The sequence below is a fragment of the Acinonyx jubatus genome, chromosome A2, assembly GCF_027475565.1.
Source record: "Acinonyx jubatus isolate Ajub_Pintada_27869175 chromosome A2, VMU_Ajub_asm_v1.0, whole genome shotgun sequence".
Taxonomy (NCBI): domain Eukaryota; kingdom Metazoa; phylum Chordata; class Mammalia; order Carnivora; family Felidae; genus Acinonyx; species Acinonyx jubatus.
The window spans coordinates 7,025,738-7,053,659 of NC_069383.1; the positions used below are offsets into that span (position 1 = coordinate 7,025,738).

A 27,922-nucleotide genomic window follows, 5' to 3' on the forward strand; every position below is an offset into this window, starting at 1 on the left:
CGCAGGCGCGAACTACCCTTCCCAGAGGGCGCCGCGGCACCCGCAGCGCAACAGAGTCGGGGGCGGCCTCCTTGAAGTCCCCTCCCCACCTGCTCGGCTCACTACCCCGGGAGGCTGCAGGGAGGGACTCCGCGCCGGGATCCGCCTGGTGGCCAGCCTCCGGGTGTGTCCGCACGCGGGAACGCATTCATCCATCATCCATCCATCATCCACTCTTGCATCCAACATTTACTGGGCGCATCTTCCGTGCCAGGTGGGGATGCTCTGTTGAAAAGGGACCCGCCTCTCCCAGAGGTCACATCCCGTAAACCGACCGTTTCCGAGGCCACGGGGAGGGGGGGGGGGGAAGCGGACGCAGGGGTGAAGAGGGGGCTGCAGGCCGGACGGCGCGGGCCGCGCGGTCGGGGATGAGTCGGAGAGGCAGCCGGACCCCCGCGCATCCTCAGATCTGTCACCCCGCTCCCTCGCTCGCGGTAGCATTGAGCCGGGCCAGTGTGACCAATTGCTGGCCTATTTGGTTGACTTAGGTGACCCCAGAAGTTTCTGGAACGTAGGAGGTCCTCAAATAAATGTGTGATGAGTGAATGAAGCATGGGCCCCACCATTCTGGTCAGGACGTGGTGGGCTGGGGGCAGGGGGAGGATCCCTGCTGAGCACAAGGAGCCTCATTCCGGCCCTGGGGGACCACCCCCTGTTAAAACAGCTCAGAGAAGGTGGGCATGTGGAACTAAACCGGCTCTGGGAGACAGAGGCAGGGGTCCAGCCAAGCAGAGAGGCCCACAGCCCCGGGGAACCGGCTTCCCCCGCTCCCATCCCCCACAGGCTCTTCCTCTGGAATATTTGGGGAAAGAGAATTTCTGGCCCAGCAGTCCCAGTGCTGGTCCCTGAAGCAGCTCTGGCCTGCCATAGGTCTCCGCTGACCTTGCTGCTGGTCACCTCCAGGTACTCTGGGGTACAGTGTTGACATCCTTGGCCTGGCCTCTCAAGGAAAGGCCTCCAGGGGAGACCACTCTCAGTCACTGCCCAGCTTCATACCCAGGGCCAAGCCCGGCCTTCGTGCCTAAAGAATTGGCAACACAGACCGGTGAGTGTGTGCGTGTGTAATCCGCTGTGGGAGTGTTTGAAGATGTCACAACGGTTTCACCGCATGGAAAAGGAAAGCTTCAAGTTCAGCATCTGGTCTCGGGATCCCTAAAGGTCGTAGCCCCTTGTGGTAAGCCCCTTGCCTGTGCTGTGTGCCCGGTATTCGTGCTGAGGTAGGTTTCCTCCCAGTAGCCAGGGTGTCCCTTCTCCCAGTGCCTCCCCTCGCCCCACCCTCAGTCTCTAAAATCCCTCAACTTAGAAAAAAGTAATTTCTCCACCCAAGACACACCTTTATTATAGCATGTACAGAGTCTTGGCATCTCTTTGACTCAACCGCCCCCTACCCGACCAGGCTGAGACCCCCTTTGTAGACTCTGGGTCAGCAGTCGCTAAGATTTGCCAGCCTCCAGTCTGCTCAGTGACCAGTTTGCCGAAGCTCAATCTGCTGAGTGGCCAGCTCTCCCAGTGCTTGAGGAACCTCCTTCCTGTCTCTTTTAGTTGTACCTCTGACCTTGTTCCTACATCCAGCCCTGCCTCTGTATCTGCATTGCAAAGTGATTGTGGAGAACTCTCCTGAATTCCATCGGAAGTGTGTGTTGGCAGTTCGGCACAGAGACAGAGGCAGGAGTGTAGCTGGAACACATTGTTTAAAGATTCTCAATCATTCAGTCTGGTTTTCAGCAAATTGATATTCAGTGGCCTAGTTTCATCATATTTGGCCTTTGGCTACCTGGCCATTGTGTGAATTGGCTTTTGGTGAACTAGCCAGCTGTAGTTTTCCCAAACAAATTGGCCAGCTTCCTCCTAAAGATAAATGGTACTGTCCACTCCTCCACGTGAAAATGGCTGCAATTTAAAAATACTTTCTGGTTTTCATTATTTTGTTTTTCTATCCACGAGGTTATTGAATAGTACTTTTTAGTTTCCAAATGTATGGGTCCTTTTCAAAGTTTTCTTTTCCTTATTGAGTTTTACCTTGTACTAAGAGAATAGAGTATGTGATGTTCTTTTTGTTTAGGATTTTCTGAGACTTGCTTTGTAGTCAAGGATGCAATAAATGTTTGAAACTGTTCTGTGTTTGTTTTGAAAGAGCGTGTATGTTCTAATGTTGGTTGTAGGATCTAGTTTGATCTGTTAAATCAAGCTTACTGATTGTGTTATTTGTGTCCTCTCCGTCTTACCATTTTTTGCTTCTCGATGTATCAGTTACTAAGAATGATGTATTAAAATCTATTTATGTTGTGCATTTGTCAGTTTCTCCCTGTATTTCTGATACTTTTTGCTTTATATATTTTGATACTGTGTATACAGTACAGAATTGTGTTTTCCTGGGACAGTCCATTTTATTATTATGAGGTAATACTCTTTGCCGTAATAGTACTTTTAATCTATAATTCATTTCATTTGATAATGATATAGCAAAACTAACTTTATTCTGGATAGTATTTGTTTGATATATATTTTCCCATCCTTTTACTTTCAAGCTTTCTGTATATTTATGTTTCAGGTGGTGTCTTATAAGAGCATGTAGCTAGAGTTTGTTGTTGAATCCATAATGACAACCTCTATCTTAACTGGCAAGTAGTCCATTTGCATTTATTGTGATTAGTAATATATTTTGATTCATTTCTACCATCTTATTTTCTGCTATTTATTCTGACTTTTTCTATGCCTTTCTTTCCATTCTTCTCGTGGATTGATCACTTTTTCTTTATTCACCTTTGACGAATTCACCTTGATTCACCTCTTTCTATTAATTTGAAATTTATCTAATTTAGTCTTCTTTTTCTATACTTTTAGGGGTTACTCTAAATTTTTACACACACACCACCTGATCTGATACAGTCTCACATCAATTAGCATTTCCACCCTCCTTTCACACAATGGAAGGACCTTAATATATTAATTCAATCCCATCATTGCCCTTGTCTTCTGTATAATTGTTCTCTTTAGTTCAGTCTTATTTTTAAGCACCCCCCAATTCATTTTTCATCTTGTTTAATCTGTGCTATTTAGATTTACCAGTGTGCTCACTGGTATCTTTGTTCACTATTTTTTATTTTGCCTTTTTCCTTCCTTCTGGGTTCAGTGTTCTTCTTTCTGAATTACAAGTTTTAAAGTTCTTTCAGCAAGGAAATCTTAGAACTAAAAGCCTTCAGTTATATTTCTTCCACACCTGAATGATAGTTGAGCTGAGTAGAGAATTATAACTTACAGTCTTTGACGTGTAAGATTTCATTCCATTGTTTTCAACCATCATTGTTTCCGTTGAAAAGTCTGCTGTCATTCTAATTATTATTCCTCTGTACATGATTTGTCTTTTCTCTTTGGCCACTTTTAAGATCATCCCTTTGTCTATGGTATTATGAAGTTTCACTGCAATGTGCCTGGGTGTGAATTTATCTTTTTCAGAACTCATTCCTAAATCTGAGGTCTTTGTACAAGTCTGGAAATTTCTCAGCTATTGTATTATTTAATATTGCTCTTCCTCCTTATAATTTATACTTGCAGAATTCATATTTGACATTTGTCTTTATTCTGCACCTCTCTTAACCACTGTTTTTTGTTTTGCATTTTTTTAGAACTTTGTGCTTCACTCTTGGTAGTTTTTTAAGATTTATATTCTATTTCACTCACAAATCTCTCTTCTGTCTAATCCACTATTATACTATTAATTTCAGTTATTGTATTTTTCATTTTATTTATTTATTTTAATTTTTTTAATGTTTATTTATTTTTGAGAGAGAACACAAGCAGGGGAGGGGCAGAGAGAGAGAGAGGAGACATAGAATCTGAAGCAGGCTCTGGGCTTTGAGCTGTCAGCACAGAGCTCAATGTGGGGCTTGAACCCACAAACCATGAGATCATGACCTGAGCTGAAGTCAGATGCTTAACAAACTGAGCCACCCAGGCGCCCCTGTATTTTTCATTTTATATGAGTCTGCTTCATCTTTTTAAAAGTCACATATTCCTATATATTCAATTTCCTATGTCTTTAATAATTTTAACCATACTGAGGCATCTGGGTTGGGTGTCCGACTTCGGCTCAGGTCATGATCTCACTGTTCATGGGTTTGAGCCCTGTGTCGGGCTCTGGGCTGACAGCTCAGAGCCTGGAGCCTGCTTCAGATTCTGTGTCTCTGTCTCTCTCTGACTCTTCCCTGCTCGCTTGCTCTCTCTCAAAAATAAATAAACATTTAAAAAAATAATAATAATTTTAACCATACTTACTTCATAGTATCTGTATGATAATTCTCTTATCTGACATCCTTTATTTTGCCTGATGGCTTTCACTCATGGTTGGCTGATCCTCATATGTTTTATTATTTTGAGTTGTGAACCCGTTTGAAGCCAGGTTTCATCTGTGGGAATTCTGTGGGGCCTGGTTTGCTCATGTGCCCTTCAGAGTTTGTGTTTGCTTCTTCTGGGTACCCCACAATCAGTGTTAGCCTGGGCACATTTTTTCTGTTAACTTTTAGCTTGGGGAATTTCTCAACCCTGCAGGCAGTGTAAATTCAAAGTTCTAACAAGAATAGCTTTGTAGTTATGAATTTTCAGGGGAATTACCCCCTCTCCCCTGAAAAGACAAGGACCTCTTGTCTACTTGTGCTGGCGTTTTACTAGCCCGCCCTTTTACTAATGGTGCGACTCTGAGAGTCTGACTTTACATGGGGGAGGGGATTCCAAGTCTAGACCTAACCTTCTGGATCCACATGGCTGTTAAAACTCAACACCTAGGCCGTCTCACCACAGCCATGGGCATTCTTGGGGTCAGAACTTTAGTTCATCCCCCCACCCACCCCCAAGACACCCTTTATTGTCATGACAGCTCAGTTATACTTACGAAAGGATATTTGCTATATTTTATCTTGCATTTCTGGGTGCTTTGAGTTAGGAGGAATTTTAGATGATCTAATCTAGCATATTTCTGGTATCAGAAATTGTTTTATGTTAAAACAGCACTCTCTTCAAAAAAATACAAAATAAAATAAAATAACCCTCTCCTCTGTTTACCTTATTCTTGTTATTCACTTGACCGTTTCTTCATGCGGCTGTTCTACTCACCACAGATGGTTCTTGCTCAGCTCTGTCTTCCCTGTGTCCGGCCTCGAGTAGGAATCAAATATGTCTTGAGCAAATGGATGATTCCATGGACGATCAGATGGATATCAGCCACTGCTCTGATGTCAGTTGGCATCGTGAGGATAGAGTAGAGGTCAAAGAGTCCATCGCTGCCTCTTTGGGGAAGACAGATTAGGGACAGTGGTGTGCTAGAGCCGATCTTGCTCCAGAGAGTCACTTGTTAGCACACCTTCCCAATTCCATGTTCAGTGATCTTACGTTTGTAGCTTGAAATTGGCCATGGTGAGATTATTTATACCGTGAAACTGGAAAACACTAAAAATCAGCCATGCTCTTCCCCCAAGAGCTGGTTGTTAAATATTTACCAGCATACCATAGACTGGAACAATGAAAACATGTAGACAAAATAATCCTAAGCCTGTACGGAAAAAGACCCATGGTAAGTGAAACATGAAGTCAGAGTTGGAGGAATCTATCACTCTGGGGCTTGTGGTGCTTGGTGACAAAGCTTTAAGTTATCCCTGACTTTTTTTTTCTCCAGATTTGGAAAGTCTTAGTATCCTGAGGCTCCCTATTAGGGAAAGGAGCTGAATCTTTAATAGCTTCAATGAACAAAAGTGAGGGCCGGCAGGGGGCACCTGGGTTTGAACCAGGGACCTCTTGATCTGCAGTCAAATGCTCTACCCCTGAGCTATACCCCCTGATGTCGGCTGTGGCCTAAGTAATACCTTTTACCTGTGTAGCCACACCCAGCATCCCCATAAATTTTCACTACAAACATTCATTGGCTGGGCCTTCTGGAAGCTGCCAAGCCTTCCTCATTACAATTTTATCTCTCTGATGCAAAACAAGCAACAGTTTCCCCTCCGTATAGCTACCTCCCTGCTTTTTCTGGAAAAGCACTGACACCGACATTTATAGCTGGAAGGGGCCCCAGAGTCGCTAGTCTCTATGCCATTCACAGTGGGCATCTGATTACAGAGATTCAAGATTACTAGTCTTTCTACCACAGAAAGCCCTTTATTAATAGGATCAGAACCTGGATCCACTCTTCCTGACTTTGGGTTTAGAACCCCGGGTTCCATAGGCTATAGCATGCCCTTGGATTTTGTTCTAAGGAGGGTGGTAAGCTACTGAGCAGAGCAGGAAATGTGGTCCCACTCATGTTTGAAACAATCATCTGGGTGGAAATAGGAGGAGGGGAAGAACAGAAGGGGGAGACCTGTGAGGAGAGTATCAGGACGGGCTAGGTGGGAGCTGGACCCTGGGCCTTGACCGCAGGTCCCGGTGGGGGGGGCCAAGAGAACCGCTCAGATGCAGACACATCTGACAGCGGAGCCCACAAGTCTCACTGCCGGCTTTGGAGGCAAAAGAAAGAGGCGACCCAACAGTGGCTGGCAGGTGTTTGGCCCCGGTTGCTGGGGGAACTCCTTGCACTTAGGTGGGCACCACGGATGGAGCAGGGAGCTGGTTAGGAGTGAGAACTCATCATTCGCTTCCCTCTGTGTTTGGTGTGAGAAGCCCGTTAGTTCTCTGCATGAGGGTATCAGGTGTGAGATGCTGGCTCTGGGAGGAGGCTGCAGGTACCACTGGAGGGTCACCCACGGACTTTTCATGTCCCTGTTTCTCCCCAGGGCTTATCTCCTTTCTCTGTCCACTGTGGATGGTGGGGTTCTGCTCTAATACACACGCTCAGGTCTTGCCCAACTGACAAGCCCTTCCTTTGCCCTCGTGCTTAAATATTAGTTTACCTGGGTTCAGAATTCTAGGTTGGAGGTTGTTTTTCTTCATCTGTAAAAAATATTTATTTTATAATAGCATAAAATATCAATAAAGACAACTTTATTCAAGTACTCATCTCACCAAGGAGAAAAAAAAGTTTTAATTTCAAAATGCCATGGTTCAAGTGTCTACACAGCTAAAAGGTTATGCATATCATTGCTTACTACTTTGGATTATAATTCTCAACTACAACTTTTTTTTTTTAATAGCACACACAGTAAAGGAAGGAACTCCATGATTTAGAAAATATACATTTCAAACAATCCTTGATAATTATGACCATCCCGGGCTTAATCTGAAAATATTTATGTTTTTTAAATCCATAGACATTTAACAATGCAAACAGTACATTTAGGGCTGTGGTGATTTGAGATATAGTTTGAGTTTTTTACTTTGGGGAGAGATGGGGGGGAGGTCTACTAAAATACAGATCTGCCCGTTAGATCTATTTAATTTTACTTTCTTTTACTTACGTATACATTTTCACTTGAATATACAGCTTTTTAAAATAAGAATGTTTTCCTGATTATAATAAGGCAATAAAGGCGGTATTAGAACCAAGGGACAAGATGGTTGAGTGATAACTGCTTTCGCACAGTAGAGGAAAATCAAACAAGAACCGAGCTCTGTGGGAAATGAAGGGGAAGCTTCATCACTCAGGGCATCACTCTGAACGATGAGGTTCTGCAGGACCCCTGAGTGAAAGACAGTCGCAGTGTCCTGGAAGGTACCTGGGTATTGCAACAGGTTAAAAGATGTCAGTTAGAAATCAACATTATGTGTGGGGGTATAGCTCAGGGGTAGAGCGTTTGACTGCAGCTCAAGAGGTCCCCGGTTCAAATCCAGGTGCCCCCTGGAGGTTTTCTTTCCGCCTCATCCTGGGTCCCGGCAGTGGTTTCACCCTACCTATTAATTAGGCGACCTTTTTAATTGGGCTGATTTCCTGTGGACGGCTCAGCATACCGGAAGTGGAAGCGGGAGGAAAGGCCGGAAAGGCCATCTCCTGCTTCGGGAAGTGGTTTGCTGCGGGAAAATTGCATTGCCCACCCAGAAACAGACCTTTTTGCCACAACCCTCTGGCCCACGTGTACGTCTGGTGATCTCAGGCACTGTTTCTCCTTCCGAGTGAGTAAGCAGGCAGGAGGCCGGGGGCGCACACAGAAGCTGCAGCCGCGAGACATCACAGGCCTCGGAGCCGGGACTCTGATGCGGGAGGCCTGGGCAGGGCCCATCGGGAAAACCTGGCACCTTCTGCCCTTCCCCCTATCTCCTCCAACCCCACCCGCTCTAGATGATCTGACGGACGCGTGTGGGGCAAGACTACGCTGGATGATTTTTAAAGGGTCTTTCGCCTAAATGTGTATGATTCTCAAAGCCGGTGCCCTGGGCAGGGGCCTGAGAAGCTGCCAGGTGCAGAGGGAGGCCTGGCAGGAAAGGGGCCCCTCCGCCATGCAGCAGACCCCCCACCCCCAGGCTTGAGGCGAGCCCATGGAAGACGTAGGTGACTTGCTATGCTAAGAGCTCTGGATACCGATTGCGGGGCAGGGGCAAGGCGCCCTGGCTCCTCGGTGGGTCCTTTGAACACAGATCACGTGGTCTCTGATTCGCAATCCAGGGAGTCCCCACCAGCTGTCATTAAAAATATGTATGTTGCAGACCTTATTTCTTAGAGCAGTTTCCGGTTTACAGAAAAACTGGGCAGAAAGTACAGAGTTCTCCTATACCCCCTCACCTTACCCCCACCCCCACCCCCACCCCCCAGTTTCCGCGTCATTCACACCTTGCCCTAGTGTGGTACATTTGTTAAAATTGGTGAATGCATATTGATACGTTATTAATACCCTGTAGTTTACAGTAAGACTCCTACAGTTTTATGGGTTTTGACCAACGCAGAATGCCATGTATCCACAATCACTAGCATCATGAAAGATAGTTCCACTGTTCTAAAAAATCCCCCCTGCTATACCTATTCATCCCTCCCCTCCCGACAATCCCTGGCAACCACCTATGTTTTTACTGTCCATAGTTTTGCCTCTCCCAGAGTGTCATACAGTTGGAAGCATACTGTATATAGCCTTTTCAGGTCAGCGTCTTTCACTTAGCTATAGTCACTTAAGGTCCTTCCATGTCTTTTTGTGGCTTGACAGCTCATTTCTTTTTTAATCACTGAATAATATTCCATGGTATGGGCTTGCTGTCGTTTCTATTTAGACTTGGTGTTGGCATTCCCAATAACTGCATCTTCCAACAAGAAGAGGAGAGAGAAATTAAGAGTACACATACCTTGATGAGCACCAAGTATTGTATAGAGTTGTTGAATCACTACACAGGACACCCGAAACTAACATGGCACTGTATGTTAACTACACTAGAATTAAAAAAAAAAAAAGGGGGGAAGAGAAGAGCAGCACGTCAGGCCTTTGCTAGAAAGCTTCCCCCAGTCTCTGGTAACACTACACAATTTTCTCCATTCCTCATCCTGCCATTGATTCAGTCTCACTGATGATACTCGTGGTACGTATCTGTAACTATCTTACACCCTCAACGTTTGAAATTCCTTTCCATTTGGGGGGGATCCAGAGCTGTGCATGGCTGGTGGAAACCAGGAGGTAACTATACTACAAAAGGCAAAAGTACCAGACTTTGCCCTCCCACAAACCCCAGCAGGGCTTAGCCGATCCCATGCACGTGATGGAGACTTGGAACATGGAATGAGGTACACACAAGCAGGAAGAATCTGGAATTTACTCCAGGGGGGCCACTGCTCTGGCATTGGCAGTGGGGCTGATGGCTGCAGCTGGTGCACAGTGGGGGCATTATCAGCCCCCTAACCAGGATGCTGTTTGGAGGTAAATGATCCTGACACCCCCCCCCCCCCCGGCTGTCCTTTAATTCTGCCCATTTTCTGAGCGTAGATCTCTAGGTTTCCTTTAGTGGTCTGAGACTTTTGTCATTGTGCCCATAATTTCCTTGTTTGTTTCATTGAGCCATTATCAGTTTCTTTTTTTGAGACAGAATGCTGGCAGTGCGAAAACTGATACCAGAGTTCGGTGCAGGAGGTGAAGGGGACATGACATCGGTCATCTGGTCTTGTTGGGGCTAAAAGCAGTGAACATCTGGCTAGTTATTCACAAATTGGGACCCGGCAGTCATGGACACACTGACAAAGCAGGCAAGTTGAATATTGCCAGTGTCACGTGGAAGGAAGTGCATGAGAGCCAGGCCTTGATGTGCTAAGAACACCAGGGGGCACCATACAGTAAAGTGGCTAATTCTAGGGGCGCCTGGGGGGGGGGGCTCAGTCGGTTGAGCATCCGACTTCAGCTCAGGTCATGATCTCGCGGTCCGTGAGTTCGAGCCCCACGTCGGGCTCTGTGCTGACAGCCCGGAGCCTGGAGCCTGCTGCGGATTCTGGGTCTCCCTCTCTCTCTGCCCCTCCCCCGCTCATGCTGTGTCTCGCGCGCTCTCTCTCTCTCTCTCTCTCTGTCAAAAATAAATAAAACAGTAAGAAAATATATCTTAAAGTGGCTAATTCTATTGGCATTGGGACTCAGAGAAATAAAACGCAGGTCAAATGTGTAAACCCTCTACCCAGCGCCAAGCACAGACAGTCTGATCTCTTACCCCTAAATAACTGAAAAAGCCTCCAGCCAAAAGTAGGATTTGATCCTGTGGGTTACTGACTTATAATGTCAGTTAAATTAACAGTATCTTTGTCACATGCGTGAAAAGGACACGAATTGGAAAAGAGTGGGATCTTCACATCCATCCTGGGCTTATTCAATGGCCTCAGAAACAAAGGCCAGAACTTCGGGCAGGGAGGCTAGGAACCAGCTCTGCCTAGTGGATTTCTCCTCACCGGGGAACGTGGCCACCCCAGGGAAGGGTGCCCAGCTTTCCAATCACCTCCCTTAATAAAAAGATGGTGTTTTATAGGGCGGTCAAACAGCCAGCAACATGATAGCAGGTTGATTATGTTAGAAACATCCTGGATGGGGCGTTGCTTTGTTCTCACTGGAATACTTATTTCGAATTTACATTCTATTTTTGAAATGAAACATGTTAACCGCGTAACGCAGTAATGATCCAAATAAGCTGCACAGGAATGAGACAAGAATCTCCCCTCTTTTACCGCATTTTCCATTGCATAGCTCGGTATCCTCTGTGGTCTCTGAAAAGTGAATCTCACTGGTCTCTGATGCCATGTAATAGAACATAGGTTACTGTGCTGGTGCCTTTTAGGAAGGACTGGTGTGTGTCCTCCCTATGTGAGTGAGGGTCGGCCGTGGGGAGGGAGTGGGGGTGGGGGCGTGGATACATGCAGGGCCTGGAAGAAAGAGCCATCTCTGACCATAAACCAGGGATCCTTGCGCCAGGGCTGTGGGTCTCCAAATAGCAGCCGTTATGCCTCTGGCTAGCTTCCTCTGTTGTGCTGCCGGAAGGATTCAGGGGCTCCTGTCTCTCTAGTGCCCAACCAAGCCGCTGGGAGACTGCCTCAGGAGGGGATTGGGCTGGGGAGACCGGGGCAGATGTGAAGGAAAACGGGCGAGAGAGCAAGCAAGGGTGAGGCTGGGGAGGTTGGGGCAGAGCAGGTGTAGCTGAGGGAGGAGGGAAGAAAGGAAGGATGGGGGGGCTGGGGTCCACAGAAACCTGGTGCCTCCTGCAGTTCAGGTGTGGCTGTAGTGGAAAAGTGCTAGGAGACAAGCGAAGGGTCTCTGGGGAATCGGAAAGGCGGTGTTATGGCTGCATAGCCGTCTTTAGTGAGTTGCGGTGCACCTGCCGGTTTCACGGGCCGACCAGGAAGGAACAGAACTTACAGTGCCCTAAAGAGGACCCCGTCCCACGCAAGGGGGTATAGCTCAGGGGTAGAGCATTTGACTGCAGATCAAGAGGTCCCCGGTTCGAATCCGGGTGCCCCCTGCTGGAGCTTTGCTTTATTGCCTCTCGTAGAGGAGTGGCTTCCCAGCTACCACATTCTATACAATGTCATCAGTTGCCCTCCCCACCTCTTTTCCCCAGACCCTGGTGTTTTTTCAGGTGTCCTTTCTCCCTTGACATACTGAAGTATGGTAGGTTCCTGGTACCAAACTTCTGAGGGGCAGAGGCCAGCCAGATGGCCGGCGCCGGCAGGTGCCCACACGGAGTTGGGAGGGCCCAGGGTGATGGTCACCGGCCCAGCTGGGGCTATCGGGTCCACCGCGGGACTTCATTCCCCGGGTGCGTGCCTGGATCCTCACACTCCCACACCACTGACCAACCCTGCAGCAGAGACCAAGGGGAAGGAAAAGCAAAAAAACGAAAAACGAAACAAAACAAAACAACACGTAGCAGGAGAGAGGGAGACAAGCCCCTTTTCTCCTGCAACATCCCTCGGGCGCCCTCTACTGACAGCTCTTAGCATTGTGCTCGCTTAAGGAGAAAGGCGTAGGGAAGCCAGTCCGTTATTGCAGGGCAGGTATGGAAGCATGAATTTGGACCCAGGAGTCAAAAAATTGATAACTGGCACATCGTGTGAGTGCCAACAGGATGTGAGCAGGTGTATGCAGGCGGGGGCTTGAGATAATCCTGCAAATTTGAGTGTGCCCTCTGGCATTTCTGCCATTACTGTGAGATGTGTTTATCCTGTGAGCTGCTGCCCCTGCAGCCTGGGCCCCAGAAAGAACACACGTGGTCCAACCTTAAGCGCAACTCACCTAGAAAGGCCAACGCCCTCTTGACCCACAGCTTGAAGCGGGCTTACCCAGCCAAGCCCAGCATCTATCAATTGATTCTCATTCAACAGTCTGACCCATGAGCATGAGAATAAATTTTTATTGTCGTGTGTCAATGCTTTGGGACGTTTTTGCAACACTCTTATGAATACGACTGGAAAATACTAACATTGACATTCAGAAGGGGCCTCCTGCTATAACAAAAGCCTAAAGTACATGACATGTCTTCATGATGAAGCATGGGGAATTAGTGGGAAGTTAGTGGGGTAACTATTATTGAGGGCAGGGAAAACAGGCTCATGATAACCTGGAAGGCAGAAAATGTATTTGAACTTGTAGTGTTAGGGGTAGGATATTATGAAGAAAAATACTGAATGCATGAGCTGTTTTGTCACAGGCTGTTTTTGATAAGGTACTGCAAAAAAAAGATTTGAGTTCAGAAGACAACTTACTGGTTTGCAGTCAGAATTTAGAGGCAATCTAGATAGCTCAGAATTGCGTAGTGAGAAAAATAAAACCATCCCGTCCAAAACAAAGGCGAGGCTGTTATTACATCACTTTAGCCAAAAGGCCAAATCCAGAGCCTTCCAGTAAGACATAGCCCCAAACCAAATCAAGCTTAATGTGCTCATAGCTTAGATGTACTTCATTGCTCATAGCTTAGATGTACTTCATTAAGAGCACTGAAGAATTAAGCCGATACTAAGTATATCGTCTCAGCTGGACAAAAGTATTCCTAGAAAGACTAAGGATGTGCCCAAGTACTTATAATTGAGCTGGAGGGAGAACATACATCAAAGAGAATTGTGGTCATGGCTTTCGGCATGTGGAGTCAAATACATAGAAAACCCACACATTTCTTGAGAGAGCTGTATTGGCGAAAACATTACTAGCCTGGACAAAAAAGTTACCAAGACTAGAGAATAAAAGGGCCTGGGCTTCCAGCATTCCATAGGGGGAAGCAAACTGAGAAGAATGCCTAGCCACAACAAAGGACATGTTTTCCAATGATCTCTCCAGAAATTTCAGAGAAGGAGGAAGGAAAAAGGGAAGACGTCTTAGAGGGTGGGCCCATGAGTCATGCAGAACAGTGGGCAGGGAGCTCTCCCTAGGTAGCAGAACCAGAGCCGACTCAAGGAATATTCCCTACTGCTGGAATGCATATGTTGTGTGCCACTGGGTTTTGGGGTGGTTTGTTATACAATATTATTGTAAAAAGGCTGGCAAATACTCAATTTGGTATCTAGAAGGAGGCTCTGTCTGTAACAAAAGGCAAAAGGGGGGCGTGGCCACTTATGCCTAGCATTTCAATGTCTATGACCATGTGTGTTTCCCGTTGTGATCAGTCATTGCACGTAAACATTTACTGCCGTAAGTCTGTTCCTGCACCATCGCTGGACTTTGGGTGTATGAGTGGTAGATAATTTGTTTCTTAAGCTTATAGGTCTCTGGATCGAGAGAAGCCTCATCTGGATCTAACGTATATCATAAGATCCTGGACTTCGTCTGACTGAATGAGGCTTTGGGGGCTTTGGGATGAGGCTGAGTACCTTATGCACGTGGGAGAGATTTAAGTAATTATGACCAAGAGGGCAGACGATGGTAGATTAAAATGTTGGCCCCAGTTCTGCACTTGTTCTATGTGTGCCCTTTGCCACAAGACTTTTCACATCCTCCCATTAGAAGTGGAACAGGTTTGGGGTGGCTCTGTCGGTTAAGCATCGACTCCTGATTTTGGCTCAGGTCATGGTCTCACAGTTGTGAGATCAAGCCCTCCATTAGTCTGAGCATGGGGCTTGCTTGAGATTCTCTCCCTCCCTGTCCCTCTCCCTCTACCCCTCTCCTGCTTGCACGTACATTCTCTCTAAAAAAAAAAAAAAAAAAAAAAAAAAGATAGATTTCCCTGCCCTTGATTTAAGGGTAGGTCCTAAGACTTGCTTTCACTGGTGGGATATTAGCACGTGTGATACTAACAGAGGCTTGAAATCTGCTTACGTGCTTGGGCTTGACCTTTTTGCATTTCTGCCACTGCCATGAGAAAATTTTCCCTGCTAGCTGTGACTCTTCCAACCTGGACCCAGGAAGAAACAGACTTGGAGCAGACCTGTGTCCAACTCACATAAAGAAATGAAGCACAGGAAAAAAAAAAAAAGAAAAAAGAAAGAAAGAAACCAAGCACAGATGGACCTCCAGCTTGAAGCAGGGCCACCAGATCAAGCTCAGACTAGATCTACTGGTTGTCATCCATGTTGCTGACCCTATGAACATGAAAAGAAATGTTTATTGTTGCATACATCTGAATTTGGGGATGGTTTGTTATGAAGCGTTATTATGGACATAACAGGCCTGATTCCCACACTTCCTCTCGCTTCTCCCCACCCCCCAGGTACTGAGCAAGGGGTGAGGAGGAGATTGCAGTTTATGGGAGGAATTCAGATTGTGGCTTCAAAATGGAAAAGTGCTATTTGACCAGCCAGAAGCCCTGGGTGGTGGTGGGGCGGGGGGGAAGGGAGGGTGAACTCCTGGCCAGAGGGTGGTCTCCAGTCAGTTTCTAGTGGGCTTGCCAGTTTCATTGACTGACCAAGAGTGAATAGAATGTACAGTACACTGTGGAATGCTTGGGCGTGGTGTCACAGGTTAACTATGCTAATGAGGAGCAGGACCACAGTAAGGGGGTATAGCTCAGGGGCAGAGCATTTGACTGCAGATCAAGAGGTCCCCGGTTCAAATCCGGGTGCCCCCTGGAGGTGGCTTACCTTATTGACAAACAAGTGATCTAAGTTAGGGTCCTGCTTATTGGAAAGTCCTCTCCATTGCCACCTTCCTTTTCTCAGGTGACTTCTGGGATGCGGCACATGTCATGGAGCTGTTATGAATGACGTATGTGTGACAGAAGGTCCTAAGTTCCTCTTCAAACTTTACCTTATGATCACAGGTTACCCAGCCTGCCTGCACGCACTTAGGGACCTTAGTTAAAAAAAAAAAAACCAACAGATGAGCCCTAGGGATTATGATTTAGTCGGACAGAGGAGGTACCTGGGAACTTTTGCTTTGGGGAGGCACACATCCCACCACCCCTCCGCTAACTTCAATTGTAACATCCAGTGGTTCTAAGTAAGTATTTTGGAAAATACAATACTATATAATGTTAAACAACGTTCCGGTGGTGAACATCAATGGGCTGTAGGCAGAGAGCGGCCAGGTGTGCAGAGGGGAGAGAATGCAGGAAAGGCAGGGAAGGTGTGGGCATGCTAGGGTGGTGACAGATCGTAGTGGCACCATACTGCTAGGTGTGGTGACTGCCCATAACTAATAACTCTGCTTTAATTTCTTGTTAATGTTTATTTATTTTTAAGGGGGGGGCAGTGCGAGCAGGGGAGGGGCAGAGAGAGAGAGGGAGACACACACACACACAGAGCAAGCTGGGGAGGGGCAGAGAGAGAGGCAGACACAGAATCCAAAGCAGGCTCTGGGCTCTGAGCTGTCAGCACAGAGCCCGACGCGGGGCTCGAACTCAGGAACCGTGAGGTCATGACCTGAGCCGAAGTCGGCTACTTGACCGACTGAGCCTCCCAGGTGCCCCTCGACTCTGCTTTAAACGTTGAAGGAGGTGGAATTCCAGCTGATTCGTCAGGGCTGAAAATCTAAGAGCCCACGGGCTGTCAGTGGGGAGTTAGCTGATGAACTGATCACATGGATTCAATTGGCCAATGGGTTGGAGGAAGCTTATTCATCGGGCAGGCATCTGATGGCTGTTTATGGCTGGCGTGCATTCCGATTGGTCGGTGTCTATGCTGTGAGCCGTGGTTAAGGGTTCTGAGTACCACTCCTTCTTGGAATAGAGATCCCGCTGAAGGACAGAACCTTTAGGGACCACGTGTTGGGATAGAACAGTAGAAAGGGCCAAGCCAAGGCTGACGGTCTCGGGAAGCTCAAAGCCGTACAGTGGAAAGCTCAGATGTGTGTGTTCTCTTCTCCGGACACAGATGGAGACGGCGGACTTCCCAATAACCCCAGCCCAACACTCAGCTCGTCTGCTCAATGACTGATGTGCTGAAAACCAAAGGCAAGATCGTCAAATTTCTATCCATTGGGTTCATAGTTTCACCCGCCTCCTGTATGAATCATTTCACAGGATGTCAGGGCCCCTCCTCCAATTCAAAAAGCAACTGGTGGAGAACCGGGGTGGCTCAGTCGGTTAAGCGTCTGACTTCGGCTCAGGTCATGATCTCGGGGATCTTGGGTCCGAGCCCTGCACGGAGTCTGCTTCAGATCCTCTGTCTCCCTCTCTCCCTGCCCCTCCCCCCCCTCAAAAATAAATAAACATAAAAAAAGCAAGTTGCTACATCTTGCTTTCATTTTAGCCTTTATTGGAACTGTCCCTATTACCCAGGTAATGGTGCGAGGAATGACAAAATACTTAGACACAAAGGGTCTCCCTGAATAGTCAGGTAGAACATGGGGGATGGTTCCTAGTTGCCAAGTTCTGCCTACATGTACATATGGTTCTATATTGTGTTCGTATTTTATAATCCCCAAAGCTTTTCTCTAATATTTAACTCATGTGCACATGTATGCATGTGTGCGCACGCACACACACACACACACACACACACACACACACACGCTGTGACATCTCCCATTTGAATGTATGTGATGGCCTTTCTGCTTTTTATCCAATAATGAGTAGAGCTTTGTAATAAGGGAAACAGCCTTGTTACTTAATTCAAAGGGATATTTAGCAGACGCCTCAGCAAAAGATAAAGAACAGGAAAACACTCAACTCCTAAGATTACTGCTGTAATCTCTGAGGCTGATGTGGTCATGCCTTTCCCAAGCCTGATTTTCTGCTTCCTAGCAATTCTGTGATGTATTTCCAATAGTTCTTTTATATTTTTTTTAAGTTCATTTATTCATTTTGAGAGAAAGAGCATGTGAGCTGGGGAGGGGCAGAGAAAGAAGGAGAGAGAGAATCCCAAGCAGGCTCTGCATTGTCAGCACAGAGCCCGACACAGGGCTGAGACCCACAATATCAACTGATACACCTGCCTTTAGTGTCTTTTTCCTTTCTAGCAATTGGAATGCACCATGATGACATCCTTGGACTGACCCAGTGGATGAGGAACAGAAGCTTTGTAAGAAAAATCCATCTGGGTGTGCAGAAATGCAAAAACTCTTCCAAAAAATAAGACCATTGGAGCCACCAAAATGAGGTCAGAGATCTGAATCTGGATGTCCCTGTGCTATGAGACCACTAGCCTGGATACTGGGTTCTTGGCACAACATCATCAGGAAGGGAGCAGGTGGGATCGGGGCAGTTGGGACCTGTCTCCACCGACCCATTTCGAATCTTTTTGGAATCAGTCTCTTTTCAGACAGAAGCATCTCCTGTTTAAGTGACACAGACCATTGGAATTGTTGCACTTTTTTTTTAAGGTTTTATTTTATTTTGAGAGAGAGTGTGAGTGGGGGAGGGGCAGAGGAAGGGGGAGAGAGAGGATCCCAAGCAGACTCCGCACTGTCCGTGCAGTGTCGATGTGGGGCTTGAACTTAACTGCGAGATCATGACCTGAGCCAAAATCAGGAGTCGGATGATTAACAGGCCGAGACACCCAGGCGCCCCAAGTTGTTGCTTTTTATTAAAGCAAAACTAACTTGCGTGGAGAAAAGCAAATAGGTCATTTCAGAGATGTTTATAATTTGCATATCGTTTTCTTACAAAGATGAAGCTATTCTATGATGTTTTTAACATCAAAAGGAATAAATGACTTTTTCACACCAATAAAAAAAAGCTTTTAGGACACCTTTCTTAGTGGATAGAGTATTCTTCTGTATGGCGGCTGCTACCACTCTTGACTTAGCCAACACTCCTTTGTTGGTCCCCCACACAGTTTCTAACCTCCCCTCGTACAGACAGATCTGCAAAGCGTCCTGTTCAAGATGCATGTCTGCTTTTCATCTAGTTTGGCCCCCATATGCTATGCCAATTTGGATGATTGTCCCTTCTCTGCGTCCTTTTCAAGATGCATGTCTGCTTTTCATCTAGTTTGGCCCCCATATGCTATGCCAATTTGGATGATTGTCCCTTCTCTGCATCCTTGGGATCTCTGTGGCCTTTGGGCCTCGTAGTGGTAACTTCCAGGGGAGAGGTCCAAGGAGGCAGGGACCGCTGGTCCCAGTCTAGGAGATAGTAAAGGCCTGAGTTTGGTGCCCAAACAGCGAGTCCTTGTACCTGGTCCCAAGTCATCCGGCTGTGCTGGGCTGATGGTTTGGGGCCAGCATGGCACCGTGACGTCTCCAGTAAGGCCATCTCCCTTTAAAGCCAAGGAGTAAGGAACGAAAAGAGTGGGGGGAGCAGAGAAAGCGATGTAGGACAGCTCAGAGGAGCCCATGCTGCAGGGGGTCAGAGTGGGACTGGGGGCAGCGGACTGGGGAAGTGAAACCTGAGCGCAAGGGAAGGAAAGAGGGAAGATTCCAGCTCTAAGCAATGATTAGTGCCCCACACGGGGACTGGGGAGGAGGCTGCAGCACTCTCGGCAGGGAAGATTTCTAGAAGTTTCTAGAGGACAGAATACGTCCAAAGTCAGACAGAGGTCTATCTGGACGAGGTCGGGCAGTCAGCTCCCACTAGTTCGCTAGGGATGAGAAGTGAGAGTGCGTGGTAGCTCCTTGGGCACAACCACACAGGTGACGTGGTGCTCACCAGGAACCCCAGTTCAGGGGCAGAGCCTCTGACTTTGTGTCGGGAAGTCCCTGGTTCCAGTCAGTGCGTCACCTGTTGGCATTTCTTTTTGCTCTGACCTCCTGTTTGCCATCACGCGGTCCTGTGTCTGTGCTCCGGTGACCACAAATCTCTCATTCTTGCCTCACCGCTTTCCACGCACTGCACGCTTATTTCTGCTGGCTGACCCACGGAATGATGCAACAGACAGAGAATAAGGGGGAAAAAGAAGATATGAAGGGGGTAGCTCAGTCTCCTGCCCAGTTTAGTGCAAAGAGGCCCCCTAATCATAAACGTGGATTCTAGTGGTAACTTGGTCATTAAACCAAGTGAGTTTGGTTGGGGCGTGATTTGAATTCCAAACTTTTTTTTTTTTTTTTTCCCAGCTCTATCCCGTGAGGGGCACAACAGCTCCCAAATCATCAGGAGCTTGTTAGAAGCTCATGTTGTCCCTCGTCCCCTTCCCAGAGAGTCTGGCTTAGGGGTTCTCAGGTGGGGCCCAAGCCCTGCCTCCCCTCCCCTCCCCTCCCCTCCTCTCTGTCTGTTGAGCAGCTAGTTCTGTATCCCGCTCTTGCGGATGAGTCTGAAGAATGTTCCAGCTGCAAACCTCAATGTGGTCAATGCCAGTGCCTACAGCCAGGGGCTGAGGGAAGGAGGAGGTTGTAAGTGGAGGTAAGGGGCAGGAGTGGGCGTAGTGGGTAGGGCATGTTTGCAGGGGTGTTAGGGTGGCAGAGAGCCACTAAGAATACATCTCGAGTCAGAGACAGTCAGGGCGTGGCTCTGAAGGATTAAAGAGTTTATTAGACACCTATAAGCAGGTGGGGGTATAGCTCAGGGGTAGAGCATTTGACTGCAGATCAAGAGGTCCCTGGTTTAAATCCAGGTGCCCCCTTATTATGCCTGCTTTTGCCCCCCTATAACAGCTGTTGTGTCCCCCACTTGGAAACCCCTCTGAGGAGAGAAGAGATGGATCCCGACCCTTCGGTTTCACCTCCTGTGTTTCTCCAACACTCAAGTGGGCTCCACCACCCAAGCCTCTCTGGTGGCTTCAGGTGGGTATTTGTGTTATTCTTTGACTGCCCAGCACCTGAACCCCCACCTGAAACAGTGAGTCTTGGGGGAAAGCACAGCTTTGCAACCTGCTCTACCAAACCAACGTGCCAAATACTGCCCGGGCCTAGGACCCGGCTCAGACCTTACCAGGTGAATTCCACTGCGGGATACAGAGCTCTGGCCGCCTTGGCAGGGCTGGCAGGTCCTTCAGCACCCACTGGGGATACAGTGGCTTCTGCCCCCGCATGGTGCTCTGCTATGCCCTTGGCTGTGAATTTGGCCACTGGGGTCCCTTTGAGCCTGGCTCTCCCACCCTCCCTCCGGGGCCTTGGGCTCCTCCCAGCCTGCCAGTGACCGTCTAGTCTATTTCCACCAGACAGAAGCAGGTTCTGGGTTCGCATCTATGTGCATGACTAGCTGAGAAATGGGTACAGGGAGTCATTTGCAAGCAAGAGATCCTTGGAGAAATGGGGGGCTGGGGGCGGATGTGGGACTGGGGAGCTAACTGCCAGGCCTAGTTGTGCTGAAGTCAGTAAAAGTCCAGTCGGCCCCTCCTGGTAGGAGTATAGCAGGCCAGGGTCCACCGAGGCGAAACCGCTAAATAAATTGTTGCCTGGGGCCAATCGAACCCAAGAGCCCGCTGAGAGCGAGAGACGTGGTGGCTGATTCTAACATACTGGGAACTCCTGGATCCGAGGTCCAGCTTCTTCGTTCGGGGCTCAGAAGGCCACACGGGGTCTCCAGTGGCCGCGCTGAGAAAATCTAAGGCACCACATGACCCAGTGGAACACCGGAGGCAGACTTTGATCCTGAGGTTGCCAAATTCCCTTGAAGCCAGAGCTTCCCTGGTCTCCTGCGTGAAAGTTGGGGCATTTGTTCAGGGGTGAACGGTGCTTCCAAAACCGTACGGGGGATTTCTGAGAGGACGGGGAGGAACCAGCACCAGACGCCAACTCCAGAAGCCACCAGTCCCCATGGGTTTCGTCTTAAACCAGGACTGGTAGCATTGCTTGCAGAGGGTCCAGTGCCCCGGCCCCCACCTGCCAAGTGCAGAAGCTGCCCGCTCGCTGCTGGTAACAGAGAACACCCAGGGTGTCTCTCGGGCCCATCAGAATCTTTGCGCGTCTGGTTGGGAATCCACACGGCCTGTGGCCCCAGGAGGGGACAGTGTGGGGTCCCCTGCAGGGGGGAGGTGGGTGTGGTCTGACTGTCCCGGGGCAGTAGCCCTGCCAGCAAAGTGAGAGTCCCCGTGCCCATTCAGAAGGCTTTTGGGCTTTGGTACCCCAAACAGGCATCCCTGCCCCCTCCAGGTGTGCTGAGCCCCAGATGTGAGGCCTTCTGAGGCAGATGGGGCTGCTCACAGGGAAGGTGGCTTCAGCCTTCCTGGCCAAATGCCTCCCCTAGACTCACCCCAAGGATTTGGCCTTGGGGTGAAGAAGAAGTGTCTTGAACAGGAGAGGCTGGGGGGGTCTGGGGGGCAAGAACAAATGAGCCCAGGAGGAGGTGCAGTGAGGAGGGAAGGTCGGGGGAACACCAAAGCGTACCAGCTAGAGACAGAAGTGGGGGCGGGTACTGGGCAGGGCAGAGGGGGCTTCTGGGCGCTCAAATGAGGGGTCAGTGGGAAAGGGGAGGGAGCCGATGGCCAGGAGAGGGTGAGTCAGCCAGGACACGGGGCAGATGGGAATAAACAGCAACTACCCGGTATTGGGAGGTCCCAACCAGGAAACAATTTGAAGTGAGCTCCTGGCTCAGGGGAAAAGATCCGACTGCGGGTCAAGAGATCCCTGGGTCAGATTTCCAGGCCGCCGTGAGCTTATCTCATTTAGTACCGGATGGGGGGGTTGGTGGACATGATCTGGGTCATTATGTGGCGTCATGTCTGGCACCGGGTTTGGGAAGTGGAAAGAGCCCAAGACCAGCCGTGTGAGATCTGGCCCCAACCTGTTATTAATCAGGTGTGTGTGCTTGGGAACGTCTCTTAATTATGGCCTCTTTTCAAGCCTGTAACACGGGGCACCGAACTAAATTGGTGGTTTCCAATTCTGACTTTCCACCGGGATCATCCCGTGGGCTTGTTAAAAATAGAGTCCGTTGGCCCCATGCCCAACTATTCCGATCCAGGCAGTCTGATCTGGAGCCTGTGAGCTGTATTTCCGAGAAGGACACACCCCGCTGCCCTTACCCCCTCACACACCAGGGGCTGTGATGGACAGTCCCCCCGGGGACCCTTGGCCTTAGAGGAGCCCGGAGCCCTCCAGTGACACAGCCCTGCTTTGACCCAGATGTCCTTGGCCATGGGTGGCTGGTGTGGGCAGGGGATTGTGCAGAAGGAGGGCAGGAATGCCTTCCACCTGCAGTAGAGGTCCGACTAGACATGAGGGGTATGTCAGTGTCTGAAGGAGTTCTGGGATTCACGTTGGAGGCCAGAAGTCTCCCTGTCACAGTGAGGTGAGCTTTTAAGGACAGGTGCACCTTGCCCGTTCTTGTCCTTACTGATTTGGGGAATGGGGTTCGAGCTTCCTTTCCCTCACTGGAGCCCGTGACTCTACACTGAGGAGAGAGAGAAAAGAGGCAGGGAAGGCCAGTCATCTTCTGTACTAACTCCTTGGAGTCAGTCCTCCAGAGCCAACCGAAATCCTGCTCCTCTTCAGGGGGTGGGTCTGAGTCTGGAGCGGGCCCCAGGGGGAGCTCCAAGACCTGGGGGCTAGAGCCTCAGACCCTGCAGAGGATTTGATCTGCTTCATCTCTCTTTGCTGGGTGTTCTGGCCAAGGAGGACCAGGCGATACAGGACCCACTTGTGATTAAAAGCTAGTTAAGGAAGGGGGCACCCGGATTTGAACCGGGGACCTCTTGATCTGCAGTCAAATGCTCTACCCCTGAGCTATACCCCCTTAACTGGCATGGTGATGTATTATTAACACCTTGTACCTGTGTCAATACACCGGGGTTCAGTTTTGCTGGTTGGACTGTCCTAGCCAACTCTGCTCCTCTCAGCTCTGGCCTCCCTCCCGCAGGAAACCAGCCCATCCTCTTCGTGTATCTCTTCTGTGTGCACCTGGCTGTGGGCGCCCAGTAGCCTCGTTGACCCTTACAGGTGGGCAGACCCTTAAAATCATGCAGGAAACTCCCTCTCACTGTTCCCCATCCACTGCATGTCAGGCACACTGGGACGGTGACATACCTGTGACCAGGTGACAGCGCCTTCCCCTGGGCCGAGAGAAGGTTCAGAGCCCACAGCCGAAGGTTATTTAATTACACGGAAGAACATCCACGAGAATTTGCCAAATGGAAAGGCAGGTTGCAAAACAGTGTGTCTGCGTAAAATTATACATGATCTCAGCTTTTGCTTTTTTTTTTCTGTGCTTTTATTTATCTTTCAAGCTTTGCATATCGAGCATGTGGCCTTTAAAAAAAAAAAAGTTACTTAGGAAAGATTATACGCTAGGAGACTCCCGCTCCTAGGGATTTCTTCCTCTAATAGTCCCATGAGTACATAAAGGCACACGTATCTGGAGATTCATCGCAGCATTTCCTTTTTTTGTATTAGCAATAAACTGGAAACCACCTAAATATCCATTGACGGGGATTAGGTTACAAACATGGTGTCACAGGATGGGCTGTGATGCGACAGAAAATGATGAAATAAGCCCAGAGCGCTATCTATGCGAGGACTCATAAACAAGATCATGAAGGCCAAAAAGCAAAATAGGCAGCATATGATGCGAGATCCTTTGGGCTTTTAAAAAGATACTGTATAGGGGCGCCTGGGTGGCTCAGTCAGTTAAGAGTTCGGCTCAGGTCATGATCTCGCGGTTTGTGAGTTCGAGCCCCGTGTCGGGCTCTGCGACAGCTGAGAGCATGGATCCTGCTTTGGATTCTGTGTCTCCCTCTCTCTCTGCCCCTCCCCTGCTCATGCTCTGTCTCTGTCTCATAAATAAATAAAACATTAAAAATTTTAAAAAGATACTATATATACATATCATTAGATGATAAGAAAGATTACACATACACACAAAGGTATTTAAATTTTTATATTTAAATATTAAATTTTAAATATTAAATATAATATAAAATATAAATATTTTTATAAATAGAAAATATAAATATAAATATAAATATTTATAAAATAAATATTAAATTTAATATAAATATTTATAAAATAAATATTAAATTTAATATAAATATTAAAATTTAAATATTAAATTTTTATATATAAAATACATAATGTATAGTTAATATATATTTAATATGTTTAAATATAAATTTTCCTATTTTAAATATTTTATGTTATATACATTTGTTATATATACTTTGTTATATATACATTTGTTATATATATTTTGTTATATATATATTTGTTATATATATTTTATTATGTATTGGACATTAATATTTTATGTTATATACATATAATGCATATGTATTTTTTTAATTTTTAAAATGTTTTTTATTTATTTTTGAGAGAGAGAGAGAGTGTCAGCGGGTAGTGGGCAGAGAGAGGGAGACACAGAATCCGAAACAGGCTCCAGGCTCTGAGCTGTCAGCACAGAGCCCGACGCGGGGCTTGAACTCACGGACCGCGAGATCATGACATGAGCTGAAGTTGGACGCCCAACTGACCAAGCCACCCAGGCACCCCGTATTTTTTTAATTTTTAAAATGTTTTTTATTTATTTTTGAGAGAGAGAGTGTCAGCGGGTGGTGGGCAGAGAGAGGGAGACACAGAATCCGAAGCAGGCTCCAGGCTCCGAGCTCTCAGCACAGGGCCCGACGTGGGGCTCGAACCCACAAACCGGGAGATCAGGACCTGAGCTGCAGTCGGATGCTCGACAGACTGAGCCACCCAGGCACCCCTAAAATGTATATATTATATATAACATATATATATATATCATATAATCTCCTCTGGAAGGAAATAAACCAAAGAGCTATTGCCTATGAGTGGGTGAGGGATTCTTCAATTTTCCAATTTACGCGTGTAATAACCCAATGTCGGCACAGTCCCACCTTCCAGGTACTGACTGAGTGGTTACAAGTAACCGAGGGAAAGCACTGCAGACGTTCCTTCCTTCCCCCAGTTCTGCAGCTGCACTCATCCTGACTCCTCCCTCTTCCCTGGGCCCCTCCTGGTTTGTCCTTCACCCACCACCTCTGCTGCGGTTGTGCAGGCATTTCTTGTTTCCGCCGGTCTCCAGCCCCCTCCCCTCCCCTCCGGTGCCGTCACTCTGGTTTCACACACGGGTTGTCCACTGTCCACCCAGCTAGGATCCAAGATGTCCTTGGTTGCTCTGAAGGCAAAGGGCCAGCCCGCTGCCTTCTTGAGACCCCCGGCACCTGCCCGCCTCTCAGCCACATGCCACGCTCTTCCACGCCTGCCTTCCCGCCCCGACCTCTCAGCCTCCAGAGTGGCCTCTCAGACTTCAGGCTCTGGTGCCCAGGGTACAGGGAGGGCACACTCGAAGGGCATAGAAACCGTGTAGGAGGTCACCTCCCAGGTCAGCTGAGACTCGCAATAAAGTCGAAGGGTGATGATGACATTTCCAAAGGGAGAGAAAGGTTTTGATATTCACACTTGGAGAGGGGTGCCTGGGTGGCTCGGTTGGTTAGGTGTCTGACTTCGGTTCAGGTCACGATCTCATGGTTCGTGCGTTCGGGGCCCACGTCGGGCTCTGCGCTGACAGCTCGGAGCCTGCAGCCTGCTTCAGATTCTGTCTCCGGCTCTCTCTGCTCCTCCCCGGCTTGTGCTCTGTCTCTAAAATAAACATTAAAAAAAATTTTTTTTATATTCACACCTGGAGCAAGACAGCGGAGGAAGGGATAGGCCCCAGCCAGTGATGGGGACCGTACACAGGGCCTTGTATGTAGGCCTCTTTCCCTTAAGAGGGAGATGGCTCCATCAGGGGCACTAGGGAGCCCTCCGGAGGGACAAGGAGAGGCAGGTGCGGCTTCTGCCCAGTTCCGTGGGCCCCCAGGAGGGGAGGAGGAAATGGAAGGCCTCTCTGCCTGCTATGGACCTACTGAGCCCCGGCACCAGGGAGCCCCGTCCTCTTGCTCTGCGCTTGGGACTGCACTGGCCCTTTAAGGGCCTCCAGCATGTTACTTGGCCTCCCTTACCTCCAAGGGAGGCTGGGATGTGTAGTTTTTCTTCTGTGAAGCCACGCGACAAGAAGGAGGCTACAAAGGACACTGGGTAGGGGTGGGGATACTGGCGCTCTGCCTCACCCAGGCCTCTCTGCCACCGCAGTGGGGTGGACTCTGTGAACACATTAGAGCTAAGCCCGAGCCCTGGAAGGATCGTTATGTGGCGTTGACATTACTGAGGCTGAAGGCCGAGGGAGCCAAAGCAAATACAAGTGTCAGCCTGGTTCTAAAATCCTCCACTAAGCTTGGGGCATCCCAAGAAGGGGACCCAGAAGGGCAATGCGGGGCAGAAGGCGCTCCCTCCAGTTGGGGGGTTGAAGGCGGAGGTGCAAGGAACCCTGAAAAGGGAGGGGGAGTCTCATGGGGAGAGGGCGAGGAGGAAGAAAGGGCCCCACTGAGCCACCAGGCTAGGACGATGGGACCACAGGACCAGAAGTCGTAATGGGGTGACAGATGGAGGCTGTCATCAGAGGGGCCATTTTCTTTCTATTTTTTTTAACGTTTATTTATTTTTTGAGAGAGAGGGAGAGTGAATGGGGAAAGGCAGAGAGAAAAGGAGACAGCATCTGAAGCTCTGAGGGGGGGGGGTTTCAAAGCACGAACCCTGAGATTGTGACCCCAGGCGCCCCCAGAGAGGTCATCTTCAAGATCAGGAGGTGTCGTGGGAGGGCAGGAACAGGAAAGCGACAAGCCGCCAGGCCCTCAGCCAAAGTTCCAAGTGTTTATGAAACAGGGGGGAAAAAGTACTAATTAAGAAATTCGAGTCTCTCGCCAACAAAAAGGAAGGAGCTTTAATGAAAGAGAAACTCTGAAGCACATCACTGAAGATAAAAAGAGGTTTTGTCTTTTTTTTCAGGCACTTATGTTGTGTGCTGATAACGGAAGACAAAGAAAATTCGCGACCCGGGGTGTCAGACAGAGAGCTTTTTGCCGGCTTGTCAAGTTAGACAAAGTCTGACCGCGTTGTCCTCAGTGGCCGTTTCTCTGCCGCATTTTCCTGCCGTCCAGTGTAAACAGATTGAGGCTTTCTTGCTGTCAACCAATTTATTGTGAGAACCTGTTTTTAGCCCATCTAAAGCATAGAGTTTTGCTGTTGATACAGGCCTAGAGGATCGTGAAGTGTCTTTTAGGGAGTCGGGAGAAAGGTCGTCGAAGATGATTGGTGTGGGGCCCCTGGGTGGCTCAGTCGATTAAGCGTCTGACTTCAGCTCAGGGCGTGATCTCACAGGCTGTGAGTTCGAGCCCCACGTTGGGCTCTGTGCTGACAGCTTGGAGCCAGGAGCCTGCTTCGGATTCTGCGTGTGTGTCTCTCTCTCTGCCCCTCCCCACTCGCACTCTGCCCCTTTC

At 48.4% G+C, this 27,922-nt stretch overlaps 1 long non-coding RNA gene and 6 other non-coding genes across 7 annotated transcripts; 5 read left to right on the plus strand and 2 right to left on the minus strand.

The window, feature by feature from the left end:
• Positions 1 to 37: 37 nt before the first annotated feature.
• LOC106984197 (uncharacterized) lies at positions 38 to 27,922 on the plus strand. The gene is made up of 5 exons (XR_003426099.2): positions 38 to 253; positions 17,733 to 17,872; positions 19,933 to 20,052; positions 20,304 to 20,432; positions 27,432 to 27,922. It is a non-coding gene; the product is annotated as an uncharacterized LOC106984197 (long non-coding RNA).
• TRNAC-GCA (transfer RNA cysteine (anticodon GCA)) lies at positions 5,796 to 5,867 on the minus strand. Its single transcript has one exon. It is a non-coding gene; the product is annotated as a tRNA-Cys (tRNA).
• On the plus strand, positions 7,732 to 7,803 carry TRNAC-GCA (transfer RNA cysteine (anticodon GCA)). The gene has a single exon. It is a non-coding gene; the product is annotated as a tRNA-Cys (tRNA).
• TRNAC-GCA (transfer RNA cysteine (anticodon GCA)) lies at positions 11,797 to 11,868 on the plus strand. The gene has a single exon. It is a non-coding gene; the product is annotated as a tRNA-Cys (tRNA).
• TRNAC-GCA (transfer RNA cysteine (anticodon GCA)) lies at positions 15,331 to 15,402 on the plus strand. The gene has a single exon. It is a non-coding gene; the product is annotated as a tRNA-Cys (tRNA).
• TRNAC-GCA (transfer RNA cysteine (anticodon GCA)) lies at positions 20,201 to 20,272 on the plus strand. Its single transcript has one exon. It is a non-coding gene; the product is annotated as a tRNA-Cys (tRNA).
• On the minus strand, positions 23,254 to 23,325 carry TRNAC-GCA (transfer RNA cysteine (anticodon GCA)). The gene has a single exon. It is a non-coding gene; the product is annotated as a tRNA-Cys (tRNA).